At 42.2% G+C, this 14034-nt stretch overlaps 1 protein-coding gene across 1 annotated transcript in view; it reads left to right on the top strand.

Moving 5' to 3' along the window:
• GPA33 (glycoprotein A33) overlaps positions 1-14034 on the top strand; it is a 51569-nt gene that overhangs the window by 4723 nt on the left and 32812 nt on the right. Inside the window, exon 4 of the mRNA XM_086884150.1 lies at positions 2403-2497. The gene's annotated coding sequence lies outside the window, so the exon portion shown is untranslated. The remainder of the gene's footprint in view (positions 1-2402; positions 2498-14034) is intronic.

The raw sequence follows: 14034 nt of genomic DNA, 5'->3' as shown, positions 1-14034 counted from the left end.
CTTATCTTTTCATGTGGGGTTTTCAATCTATTTCTCACTCCTTGGTGCTTAGCCTGCACTTACTTTAGCTCATTTTTTTTTGTATGCATTTCAAAAGTTGTCATCAATGCAACTTCTGAACCTTCTGATTTTAACCAGTTACATCTTACAAATCACCAGCTTTGAGGACTTAGGAAACTATTGCTGTGCTTTTTTAGCAATGGTAAACCAAAGCAGAGAAATTAAGAAACTTGTCTTTGGTTGCAGGTGTAGCTGGGCAGCACAAGAAGACGGGCCCCCAGTTCTCTCTGTTGTACCTTGATTGAAGGACCCTGTTCAGCCGTTAATGTTCCTCTCCCAGAGACCCACAAGGCTGGCTGCATCCTTACCTGTTTCTCTGATCTGAGAGGGATGACAATGGGGTCCTACAACTTGATTCAGATCTCTAAAGAGTGGGATTTGCAATTGCCTGATTCAAGTTGCCACTCAAAACTGTCACAGATCTGCTTTCAGTGGTTTCCTCTTCCTCCCCTTACTACAGCAAAACCCTTAAAAATACCTGTTTTTGTTAGGATGATTATTAGCTGAGACTTGGGAAAAGCTCAGATACTAAAGCAAGAGTGCCAGCAGTGTGACAAACTTGGGTAGAAGGGCAAATTCTGGTTTGTACCCATATGAAAACCAGGGCTGAACTCCTTTTTTTGGCCAGTTGTACAGCATGCTTTCTGCTGTAGACCTTGGGAATGCTTTGGTGCTGCTTACATGAGGAACCAAATTGTTTTTGACCTCAGTGAAGAGGGGGCCAAGAGGGACACATCTGATGCCTTTTAGCAACCGCAAGGTTTTCTGTAGAATAGACATAGGCTATGAAACAAACACACAGCTGGAGTTAGGGTGCTTTTGAAAACATTGTCTTTATTCTTTACCTCCCTTTCTTCCAGGACAGCTCTTTGCTTATTCCCTCTTCAGAAAGGGACTTTTCTGTCACACAGCCTAGCCTGGCTGGAGATTAGGGATTCTCTCTGCCCCTTCATCCTTGAATATTTCCTTTTAATTTCACAGTTTAAATTCCAATTGTGTAATTACATTCTGCCTACCCCAAATTCCTCTGTAATTTCAATTGGACACGGTGTCCTTCACTCTCTAGGCAGAACTCTTGCAGTGCTGTGGGGCACTGTTAATAGGCTGCCACGCTCCACTCTAGTCCCATTTCATGTAAATGGGGAAAGAGAATGGACCTGGATCCCTTTGAACTAAAACTGCTGCTCCATACAGGCGAGACAGGGGTTGCTACAGAGTGACAAGGCAGTCTTGCCCCATGGCAATACACGGGGCAGTTTTTACAATGCCTCAGTCTGAACAGATTTTTGGAGTAAAAGTCTAAATCTGTCTGGAAGTATTTCTCCCCCACAACACCATACCCTTTGATCACAAATAAAGCTGTACAGGGACACCCAAAACACTACTTCACTGAATTTATGTGGCCTAAGAGTACCTGCTCGCACCGTTTAACATGGCAGAAGTGCCATAGTGATTTAATTTAGGTCCAGGGAGTTGTGTAGCAATGAGAGGGCATACAGCACAGATGCCTAGTTCAGTAAAATGCTTTACAAGAACTGGCAAGTCCCATGCATTTTATGACCCAACCCTAATACTGCCTGCAGAATTTGCTGTGTCAGCATTTCCCCTCAATCCTTATGCTGGTGGTGATCACCTGAGTCCCACATCCCAACTTGTTTTATCACAACATTCCCTTTTTGTGTGTTGGTATCTGCTTTACATCAGTGTGAAATCATTTCTACTTCTTTCTTCTTCTTCTGCCTCCTTCTTGTTTTCAAGTTCCTTCTTCACTGTGGCACAGGCGCTTACTTAGTCAGTGTGCCTGCGTGCAGCCCTTCAGTTATCAGAGACATTCATCTTTTGGATTACCACCACCTTCTGCTGTAGTCTTCTGTGGAAACTCAGGGAAGAGAAGGGAGGGAGCATGTGCGGGTGGGAGAATGCTCCTCCTTTGCCTTGTCTCATAGAACTTCATCTCTCTGTACAAATTCTCTGGCAAGCTCAGGGAAAGGAGTTGTTCACCAGGTTTAGAGTGATGTTCTACACAGGTCAGCAAAAGGAATTAGTTTACTTTAGAAACTGGAATTATTTGATGTTTGATCATCTTCAGCCACGAGCAATATTCTTTTCATCATGTGTACGCCATTGTCAGAGGAACATGGGGCTGACTCCGTAACTGGTGACACAGTCCTTTAACAAAGTTAATTTCCTTTCACTGCAAGACTACCCTAGGTAGTCCTCCTACCACAGAATGATAAATCTTAACTTGAAATAAACATCCAGCTCCTTGCTGGCAGTGCTGTATCTACATGGAACCTCAGTTACTTTGAATTTTGATGGGACTTCTTCTTTATATATTCCAGACGTTTGGTCCTGCTCCCAAGGGATGTCTTTATGCCTGCTCCCGTGTTGGCAGACCCGAGGCTGCTGTTTGCATCTCTAGCAGCAGACAGATCAGGTGAGATCAAGGAGACCATATTTCCATGTTTCCTTGCTTAGCTTACACTGTTAAAAGTGAGTTGTTGTTAGGAGGAAACAGAGCATGTAATAACTTGAGTTGGGTTTTATTTGGCTTTGAGTCATAAATCTTAAAGGAAAGGAAAGAGCCATCATGTTCATCCCCAAGTTTGTCATACAATCAGCAAGGGGCAAGGCAGTAGTGTGGGCAAGAAAATGAAACATGTGAAGGTACAAGTGCCAGCGGGGGGAAGTCACTGTTGCTTATTGTCAGTTTTGGTGTGACACAGAAAGTTCAGCTAATCCTCTTAGTTACAGAGACACACGGGTGGGGGGAGATTGTTATCTCAAGCAATTTGCTGGCTCTACTCCTTTTTTCCTTCGAGTTTCTTTTCGCCTAATTGAGCAGCATTTCTTCCTGGGACTCGTTTGCAATAATCCTGGGGCCTCATCTGGGAAAACACTGAAAAATATAGAAAGGAGAAGCAATCCAAGCAAGGCAGCTTGTATCACCGTGGGTTTCTCTCCTCAGAAAGGTATCAGGTTTGGCTCCAAGTGCTGAGGATTAAAAATAAGATAAAGATTCAAAGTGAAAGAGAATCGTCTGTTAATCGGGGCAAGTGATCTCTCTGAAAGTTGTATCTCATTCATGTGCTAGAAGGACAGGTAACCACCATTCAGAAAATGAGGACGTTGGTGGTCTGAGGATGGAGCAGGAGCTGAGAATTCCACTGGAGTACATCAGAAATGTGTTGATTCCATTTTCATTGCCAGAGGGGTGTATCTGCAGTAAATCTAATCAAGAGTCAAAAGGTGAACGAGAACAATAACTGGGGAGTTTGTTTTTATTTATCCAGGAGATAAGGATTCAACAACAGGAATAGAATGAGAAAAAGATGCCTCTTTCTGGGCAGACAATTATTCCACCCACGCTCACTCATCATCAAGATTTTAATATTCTATTACTAAGGCTATTTAACAGTTTCTCAGCCTCAAGGCCGCTAATGTTTGTGCAGATACTCTGCCAGTTGCCACAGGTGTCTTCTTACAAGAGACCTGAGTAATTAATGTGGGATAGTCCTGAAGATGGCAGTAGCCAAGAGCTATTCTTCAGTAGACTCCACACCTTCTTCCTGATGCTGGAGCAGAATTGGTATTACCAACATTTGAATACATTTGAAAACCTGATTTCCATATGCAGACAGAGCCTTAGTCCTTGAAGGCACGGATTGTTTCTAGGGAAGTAAAGGCTCTGGTTCCCAAGCCCCAGTGATTTCCCCTGGAGAAATTACAGATACCACTGTTCAGCTGGCTGCATTACTAAGGTGCTGGAGATAGTTATCCCAAAGAAGAGGTGGCTGAATGAGTGGTGTGGCCAGTGCAAACTGTTCAGCTCACAGCCTGATACATTTACTAATGTAAATCTGATTTCAGCTGATACCAATTTACTGTGATATCCTGGACTGAGAACTGCAGACATGAGTGATTTAATTCAAGATCATATCAATGTATTTTGCTGTGGTGGCTAAAGAATTTATTACTTCTAGCTGTGGAGAGGGGTTACCTTTTCGGCTGGGACGGCTAAATCAAGCAGGGACTGCCACAGCCATCAGATGAGAGAGAAAGGACCAGAGTGGACATCAATCACAAACTAGCTGTAAAACATGTACTATAGTGCTTTTAAGAGAAAAGATGTTCTGCTGATGTCCTGCTAGCACAGGACAAGGAAGTGAGGAGCTTGGTATGTATGTTGATCTAGATATTCTCTTTGTCTTAAGCTCTTCAGTCTTTCTCTAGTGTTGCTAATCTGGGCCTTTGGAACACCTCTGAACTCACAGGTCCAGAGGCCATGCCTGGACCTGGCCTGTGACACAAACATGGTGCCTGTTGCTGGTTTCCAAACAAAGGAATCCCCAAGGCTGGATCAAACAAGACTCACAGTGTGTTTCAGCAGGTTTTTGAGTCAGGTACTCAGAGAATAAGGGCCTCAGCATGTGCCTTGAGGTCGCTTTGGTGTGTTTCTATGCACACCATAGACAATAACTGCATTTCCTTATTTCACGCCCATGTTGTGAAAATAAATGCATTAAGAAGTGTAATTGCCAGAAGGTACGGAGGTGAGAGCATCTTTGGTGGATTTACTTCCTTTGTTTCTTAAACCGCATTGGTAGAATTTGATCTGAACTAGTGTTTGTTTTTTCAAACTGCATTAATATCTGGTTCGATTGTGTGTGGGAGCAGGAGCAGGAAGAAAGGAACTTGTACCTGTGCTATGCACAAAGCCCTTGGACCACAAGAAATGCAGGGAATGCTCCATGATGAGTTATCTGGGAGTCTGGGAGCTTCAAAAAACACAAGGAGTAAGGACAGAGGAGGAATTGCTGGATTTGTGGATCTGTCTCTTCCTTCTGCAGGTCTGCACAGCTAGCTAGTTACATGCAGGACTATACCATGCTCTTTAACCCTCTCAGAGAGCTTTTCAGCTTGTAATGCTGAAAATACATGGAAAAGTCACATTTTTTAGCCACAGATAATGCTTTCTGAACCCACCTCTGTAGTATTAGACTGCAGCTCTGAGAGTGAGATAGCATTCACAGTTGCAGAGAATGTGCAGAAATTAGGCATTTATAAAATGCATACATAACAAATTTTTAAAATATGTTTAATAAATATTTGTGTATTTATATGTCAGATAGTGTTAGATTAATAAGAAAATGAATGTCTAAAACCACTGAAGAAAAAGACAGAATTGCAGCGGAATATCATGAATGAAAAAACATTTACCACTCTGAATAGGACCATCATATTTCCCAACAGCAGAACCCCATCCTCCCCTAATTCCCCCCTCCCTTTCCCCTCCCTCCTCAAACACATACGCATACACTATGGGAGGAATGACAGCTGTTCTTCATGGAATGACAGCCCAGGGATATTGCATCCTCCCTTAAAAAAAAAACAGGCAAGGTACAGAATAAGGTCAGTGAAGGGAGACAAAGGGGTCTCCCAGAGATGGCAAAGGGTAATTTATTGACAGATGAGATAGACGTTACTACAGAAAAATATTAAATGGATTCTTTTCCCCTGTCTTTAGAAGGGAAGAAACGTGGGAAGGGTTAGGAAGGACAGATGCCAGAAATAGAGACAAATTTCCCAGGAGAGGAAGAAGAAATCCTGAAGGAAATTAGGATCACAACACAGAAAAAAAAAAAAAAAAAGTATTAAAAAAAAAAATAAATCAGAGCTTCTAAAAAGCTAAAAAATTCTGTCCTAGAATTCTGTATAGAAACAACAAAAAAAGGCAGTGGAGAAGGAACCCCACCAGTGTTGGCAGCCTCGCTTCAAAGGCATTCAGTGAGAGAAGGAAGTGCTGGTAAAACACAGCACCTGATTAAAAGGCAGTGTTTGAAAAGGGCTGTCGGGAAATTACAGAGCTGTGCACGCTCCCGACGTCAGCAGCGAGGAAGACTCTGGGAGCACGAATCAAAGGGAGGCTGAGGGAGCATGTGAAGCATGGAGATTTTATTAGGGGCAGGAGTGAGAAAGGGTTCACATAATGGGAGCAGCCAAGCTCTGCAGAAGGGAGGAAAGGAAAAGCCAGGTCTTCTGGTGCAATAAACTGGCATAGTGCTGTCAGCTTTGACAGTATGTCAGTTCTCACTGCAAGGAAAGAATCCAAGTGAGAGGCTTAAATAGTGGATGTTATGAATATAGTTTCTCTGGCCTAGAGAACTTCCCTCCAGATAATTGCACAGAAGAGGGCAGAAAAAGACAGTGTACCAGTGCACTCTGGTTGGGGTTCTGTAATTCCATGTTCTCTCCAGCCAAGGACATGTTCCTAGAGCTTGTAACTTCAGAAGGGTTCATGATTTTCACCTGTAAGGGCCAGACTGACAGCAGAGGAATCACCAAAGAAAATTTACACAAAGATAAAAGCAGCAGAATAGAAGAAATTTGGAGGAGAACAGATTTAATTTACATTTACAAGCAGGAATAGATTTAAGCCAAACAGTATTTTATTCTTCTTCAAGCAAGGAACATGATATTCACAGTGTGTAACTTAGTCCCTATGGTAGAATATGGGAATAGGATGACTTTTAGTGTGTCCACTGTAATGTGCCTCATGCAGTATCTTTCTGATTGTGTCACTGCCTGCATAAATCCTGTCCAGACCTTTCCCTCAGAGCAGGTTCTTCTGCCCATTCACTCATCTCACCTAAACCCCTCCCATTCCAGAGAGCACACACAATGGTCTCTTACCATGTTCAAGTCCAGCAGAAGCACAGGGTATTGCATCGCCCTGTGTTGTCAGCTGCCTGCTCTCCAAACTGACAGAATTAATGCTAAACATAGGTTTTAAATTATCTAGATGGGGAGCATTCATCCCATCTCTGTAACTGCCCATGCTCAGGCTGAAGGGAATAATAGCCAGGCTACATTGGATTTGAAGCTTTGATACTCCAGAGGCATTTGCAATCTTTTGAGCCTTGAGAGCCTTTGAGCCTAGGACAAAGCAAAAATAAAAGCTGTCGTTTTGCTGAGTTTCACTGTTAAATGCTAAGGAAGTGTTAAATGCTAAAGCAGGCTAGTACTTCCAGCCAGTGATTTAGCCCAGCTTTCTGCTGTCTAGGAGGGTGCTGCATGCTCAAGTGCAATCTGCCACACAGAGCCAGGAACAATCTGATTGTTTCTGAATCACTTCTCAAACAGAAAAACACAGATAAAACTGCCAGTTTTGCCAGGAATGTATGTCCCATCCATGTGATGGCCTATAATTATATTTGAAACCACCTGTACCATAAGTGTGACCCAGATCCGAAAGATGATTGAAGCGCTGTAAAATTCAGTGCAGCATATTTTAGGGACAGTCTGCAATTACACTGGATTATGATGGATAAACATGAACCTGCCATAAGAAATTTATCCCCAGCCTGTGCTCACAGACCTGAGGTTACCTTTGGTTCTAACACCAACATTATCCACAGACAAGACATAGCCCATAAGCAACAGGTGACAAAAGGCCTTTTTCAACTCAGTAGCTCAGTGTTCAGGCTGTCTCAGAAGACAGCATTTTAACTCACTAAGAGAACCTGAATCTGGGTCCAAGGAAGTGTCAGGCTCTTCCCCTGTGCTGTTGATTATTCTGTTAAAGAGTCCCAAATCAAATATTTCCTTTTGAAATTGTTATTTAAGTATTTGGGCCAAAAAGGCACAGTGCTGCTGCTTTGCAAGGTAGCAGCCAGGAGCCATAACTTGGGAGGGGAAAAGCCTGCACTGACGAATACTCTTTCACATCACACACTCTCCTGAAACATATGTCTGCCCCTCACAGGCAAAAGCCTTAATCACCAGTTTAGAAAGTTGTGCTTGTGCTCTCCGGAGCCAGTGCATGTTTAATTGTGCCATGGAGAGGTGAGTGATTGCTCATGGAGAATGTTTGTTAGCAAGATGAATTTTGCCCTATCTTTTGAAATTTCCTGCAGACTGCTGCTGCTGCAGTATCCATGTACAGCACTGGGCTCCGTTTCTGGGTCTCAAACACCCTGACAGATGCAGTCTCTTTCTCCCAGCCTGTGTCTGTTTCATTCATTTAACTTGCAAGTCTTTTAGGGTGAGAACATCTAGAATTGTGCTGCATGCTGTACATGCTGCAGTGGGGTCCTGGTGCTAGTTAAGACCTCTGGATGTTAATGTAGTGACAGTAAATATCTGTATCCTTAGCTATCTATCAGCCCAGAAGGATGCTGAGAAACAATAGGTCATAAAGGCAAAATATTTTTAAAGTATTTAGTATGGGCATGGATGTAAGATGAAAAAGATTCTCACCCACAAAGGGCAGGAAAATCACAGCATCTCCCTGCAAGCTTTTGGAACGATTCTCTGGCAGAGCCCTTCTGTAGCGTTGTGACAGGCAGGGGTAGCCATGCTGCTTGTAAAGAAGGGTTGTGGTCTTAAAGGTAAGCTATACTGCCAGTTTAAAATGCCAGTTCTGTGTGTGGCATGCAAAGTGCAACAGTTCTTGGGGACAAGTGAAAAAATGAGCTGAAGGCAAATTTCTGTTCCTGTTTCCCCATGAATAAAGTGGACATTATGCTCCCTATTAACTTCAGTACACAATACTGAGATTCTCTGGCATCTTCAGATGGAATATGCCTATTTTTGAAATTCAACATTTGTACTTTTTCCTTAACTGGATATTTTTTTGTTAAACATAGGATTATCTTATCAGAAAGATTTCTGATGGTCTCTGCCTTTTTTCTTAGTGCTTTTGCAATGAATGGCTATGTTTTCTTTTTGCAAAATACAGACTATTTCACTGAAAATTTCGAGGACAAAAATCATTTCTACTTAGCAGTAGCATTAAAACCCTTGAATTGGGCCACATTCTGCTGCCAATGCAGTTTTGAGCACACTCGGAAAATATTTTGAACAGCAGGGAAGAATAGCGATTACCACCTCACAGTCTCTTAAAGGTGTGAATATTGTGGGTTATTTTCCCTTTGACTGTTTATGGCCTATTTACAGTATAATCACACCAAATCAAGGTTATAACATGCCTTTATTTTTTTCTTTTAGTGAAAATGGAATCCAGCATTTTTATTTTTTTTTATTTACTCTAGCTCCCCCTATAAGCTAAGGCATTTTTAGGCACTAAGCAAGAATGATCCCTTCTCCAAGGCATTCGTAACTGAAGGAGAAACAAGGAGAAAGGTGGCTAGGAAAAATATTAGGCAAGCTATTTACACTTTCTATACACTTGCAACAGCTATGCTGTTGTAAACATGGCCAAAAAATGGAATAAAGGGTACTTAATTGTGGAGAGAAGACAGATTTGCCAGTTTTGCCCAGAAATAAGGGATTATTTTACAGTGTGTAAGCATCATCAGACCAAGCTGTGGATACATGTATAAGGTCAGTTCAGTGAAATAATATTCTTATCACCCTTTACATACCAGACAGTAGCCCTGTGTAACTGGATTAGAAGAGAACAGTCATAGAATCATAGAATGTTTTGGGTTGGAAGTGACCATAAAGGTCATCCAGTTCCAACCCCCCTGCAATGAGCAGGGACACCTTCCACTAGACCAGGTTGCTCAGAGCCCCATCCAACCAGACCCTGAAAGCTTCCAGGGATGGAACTTCCCTAGGCAACCTGTGCCAGGTCCTCACCACCCTCACAGTAAGGAATTTCTTCACAATACTTAATATAAATCTACCCCAATATTTAATATAAATCTACACTTTTTCAGTTTTAAATGGTCACCCCACTTCCTATCACTACGTTTCCTGATAAACAGTAACAACAACCACTTTTGTTTGTTTTTGTTTGTCTGCTTAAGACCCCGGGCTTTCTGTGACTCAAGCTCCTGATTTGGCCAACCCAGCTCATGCTAAGGCCTCATGTGTGCTGGGAGCAGCAGCATTGGATTGAAGCAGAGCCACGTAGGCAGGACAGGGAGCCAGGAAGAACTAATGGGCCTTTATGCAGCCATGGTGAAAACAGTGATTTTAGCTGAATTGGAAGGAATAGCACCTCTTGCTCCAGGAGCTTGACAACCCCGCCCAACTGAACTGCATCCTTGGGAGGTGATTTGGGAGCCTGCACACTTCTGAAATGTGTCTAATGGAAGCTGAGGGGATGTGGGAATCTTTAGCATTGGCCATTAAGACAAGCTTAAGTGGTATTACTCTCCAAGAGGTCCTTCAGTGTAGGCTGGCAGATTTACCACTATACATCCCAGACGGTAAAAACCAAGGGAGATCCTCAGCTGAGAAAATGTAAAAGAGCCAGCCTATCTCCATGTGAAAGACAAAAGGGAAAATTGAGAAACATGGTCAGTTACTACTGAGTGTAAAAGATGAGTTTAGAGAAGAAGCTGTCTCTGAGATGCCAACTTTCCTTCTGTGGCAATGAACAAGTTTTCCTCTTTTATTTCTCATAACCCTCTGGGATCTGTGTTTGGAGACAGGGTAACACCATATGTTCAAAGGTGTTAAAAATGACAATATAATATTGGCTTTCACATTTATGTACTAACTTTTACATGTTGTTATTGATCATAAATATTTAGATATGGTACAATTTGTAACTCCTTTTGGCTGCTTATTAGTGTAACACAATCTATTAGTTTTTGCACTGTGTAGCTTGTAGAAGTAGTGGTGTGATGAATGTATTCTATCGTAGGCCTTAGCAAAACACAAAATGTTAAAATGCTCCTGTGTAACTAAGGGAATAGTGTAGGGCAATTACGCTTGTTTCCCCCACATCTGCTGACTGACCTCTCCAAGTGATAAGATAACAGTGACACAAACCAGAGCATGGAGAAGAATTATAGAAGAACTTGTTAACTTCTTATCAGGGAGTGTGAAACAACAGGATGGAAACACAAGAAGAAATAAAATATATGGACTTAGCCCACAGGATGTCATGCAGATAAGTCAGAGTGTAAAATTAAGCAAAAGAGTTCCTGAAACATCAAAAAGCTCACAAGAATGCTTGAATAATGTATGAAACACATGAATATGCATGCACCTCAGTAATGTAACGGTATACAGATAACACTGTCTTAATCTGCTGTTGTGTCCTTTGGCCAATAGCTAAAACACCCCAGTGCTAGACATTGTCCCCTTTTATCCCCTCATTAAACTTTTAAAAATTCTGAAGAGTAAGCTTTGTTTTACACAAAGGGATAGAGCATGCAAGTACTGTGAACTCAGGGATACATACAAACCTACCAGCACGAAACCTAGACTGGATATTTAGGAAACTAAGGTGGGTGCTACTCACACTGCTGAGGATCCCAGTCCCAAGATGATGGTTCCAAGTTAATGATCCATCCCTACCTTACAACATTCCTCACTGACACAATCCAGAATCCAGACATCCATGGCACGTCAGTATACTTACAAAGGGCAGCCTCTGCTTTGCAAGCAGTCAAGTTTCTATTGCAGGCCAAAATGGGAAACCCAGCAACCACCCTCTGGTCAGGGCAAAGCTGATTCTGTCTAAGGGACAGACAAATCCACCCGACCTTACTTTTGGGTGCCCTTAATATACTGGGCATAGATGTATTGAAGGGTCAGTGTGAGGAAAATGGGAAATAGGGACATCACCCCTTCTGCCCCCAAGCTTATCTCCTACAGATACATCTCTGACTGCTAATCTGTTGCGAACAGCTGCTCCTTCACCCCATAGTAAGGCAGTTAATATTCCACAATACACATTACCTTCTGGTGCTATTTGTCCTGTTACTGAATTGATAAAGGAGCTGGAAGAACAGGGAATTATTGTCACGTCTCATTTCCCCTACAATTCTCCTTTATGACCAGTAAAAAAAATCTAATGGCAAGTGGCAACTAACAGGAGATTACAGAGCCTTGAACACTGCCACTGAGCTGCTCACTGCAGCTGTTCCTTGTATGAATGACACAGTCATTTTTCTTAATGAACAATCTCCTGTGCTCAGCCAACAACAGCAGGATGCTTTGAACACCTCAGCCTGGTATCCAGGAGATCGGGTGTGATTTCAACACCCATCACTTGGAAAACTCCAGACCCCTCTGCCACACTTTTGAGGGAAAGGAATATAGGAAACAGTGGATACTGTGGGAGTGAAATTAATAATTTCTGAGACTTGGATATGATACAAAACCTATCTCTTCTTTCCCTTTCCCTAGGAATTGTTGGACTTCTGGACAAATAAGTGAAAGCTGTCATTCAACATGCATACAACTGGAAAGTCCATCTAGAAAGTACATTTAAGCATTCCCTGGAACTTCATTAATGCTTTTTGTGGTATAGTGCTATCACCTGTGATAATGTTGACAATGTCTAAAAAGTCAAGAGCCTTCACAATTCTAATCCTCACCTTGAGGCATCTGGCATTGTGTCATATAAATCTTGATGTCCTATGTGATGGCCAAACAAATCCACAGAATCTGGGCTTTGCTGGACTCGAGATTATGAGCAGCTATCTCTGTACAATAGGGATAAGGACCTAGGCAGGAATATCTGAGTTTGGATTCCTAAATAGTTTTTGGGTAGTAGAAAAATAGCTTGATTTTCATGCATGTTCAGTGTTTAAGAACCCCAAATTATGCCAATACCTTATTAGTGAACTTCAGTGGAAGAAAAAGCTCCCTTAGACTATAATGGAATTGTTTTCTTAGGACTACTGTCATACTTCTACAGCTTTAAAAAAATGTATATAGATATATATATGGGGAAGTATTGATGAACAGTAGTTTCAACCAAGAGTTGACTTTCCTAGTGTGCTCCAGGCTGAAATCTCTGAAAAGCAAAAATGCTCACTTGCAAGCTATCTCCACAGCCCAGATCAGCAGGCAGCAATTAGTTTCCCAGCCACTCACTCTTCTTTCCATCTTCCTGATGGATATTTCATCTGAGTTTATGCTCTCCTCCCTCGCCTTCTCTTCAGCCTCTCTGCCTCTCTTTCCAATAAGGCTATGATCTGTCACAGACTCTCAATGGACAAGACCTATACATCCCATCACTGTCATAGGCAGTTACATGAGACAGGCCAGGATGAAAAGCAGTTTGGAAGGGAGAGAAGCCGTCATGCTTCAGGGCATAGAGTTGAACTCTAACCAAGGAGGAGAGATGAAGGAGGGCTTTGGGCCAGAAGGGGAGAAATTTTTACTCAGGGCAGGTTATTCCATAATTACCCACTTAAACTTTCTTTATACCTTCTGAGGTGAATCTGGTTCTGGCCAACATCAGAGACATAAGGGGTGGATCACTGGTCTGATCCAGGAGGGGAATGAGTTTCTTCATTCTCTCTGCCAGTGTGCTGAGTTTATAATGTTTTCTGAAACCACAATGAAATCCCTTTCCAAGCATGACCCTTGCTCTGCCAGTGATAGCCAAAACTCCTTCCCCTAGCCCTGTCCTTCACACTTCCACAAGCAATACAGAGAGAAGCCAGTACAAAGCCAGGTCAAGATGATAAGAACAAAGCCTTGAAGGCTGCTTTTAGATACCAGCTTTACTTCGACAGAGGAGGAAATTTTCAAAGAGGTGAACTCTTTCTGTCTCTCTCTCAGGCAGGAGTCTCCTGGGAGAAGAAGAAAACAGCTTTCATTTTAGCGAGTCATGATATTTATGGCCCTTTTATGGGTTTTGTTTGAAAATATAAAAGTAGATGGACTTAAATCTGTTTCAAAAGAAAGGAGATAGGAAGGGGAGAGACAGAGCATATGAAGGGCACGTGGGTCTGAATCATCTGCCCACATTCAAAAGGGAATCAAACACCTTCTTTGTTTTAATATGGACCTCTTCTGTCAGTCATGAGGTTAATATCTGACCTTGTCTGGCATAGACCCTTTTATTCCTAATGACATACAAATTTTTTATGTACACTACCACCAAAAACACTCACCTTGGGATGAAACATGACAACTACTAAATTATGCAACTGCAGCACCATGCAACAGTTCAGGTGCGATTGCTTCCAGGAAGCAGACTTTCAGATCATATCTCCTGCAGAACTGAAAGCTTTATACTGTATTCCTGAGGGGCAA

Source organism: Cyanistes caeruleus, chromosome 3 (assembly GCF_971803275.1).
Source record: "Cyanistes caeruleus chromosome 3, bCyaCae1.hap1.1, whole genome shotgun sequence".
Taxonomy (NCBI): domain Eukaryota; kingdom Metazoa; phylum Chordata; class Aves; order Passeriformes; family Paridae; genus Cyanistes; species Cyanistes caeruleus.
This window is presented reverse-complemented; position numbering and strand designations above follow the sequence as displayed.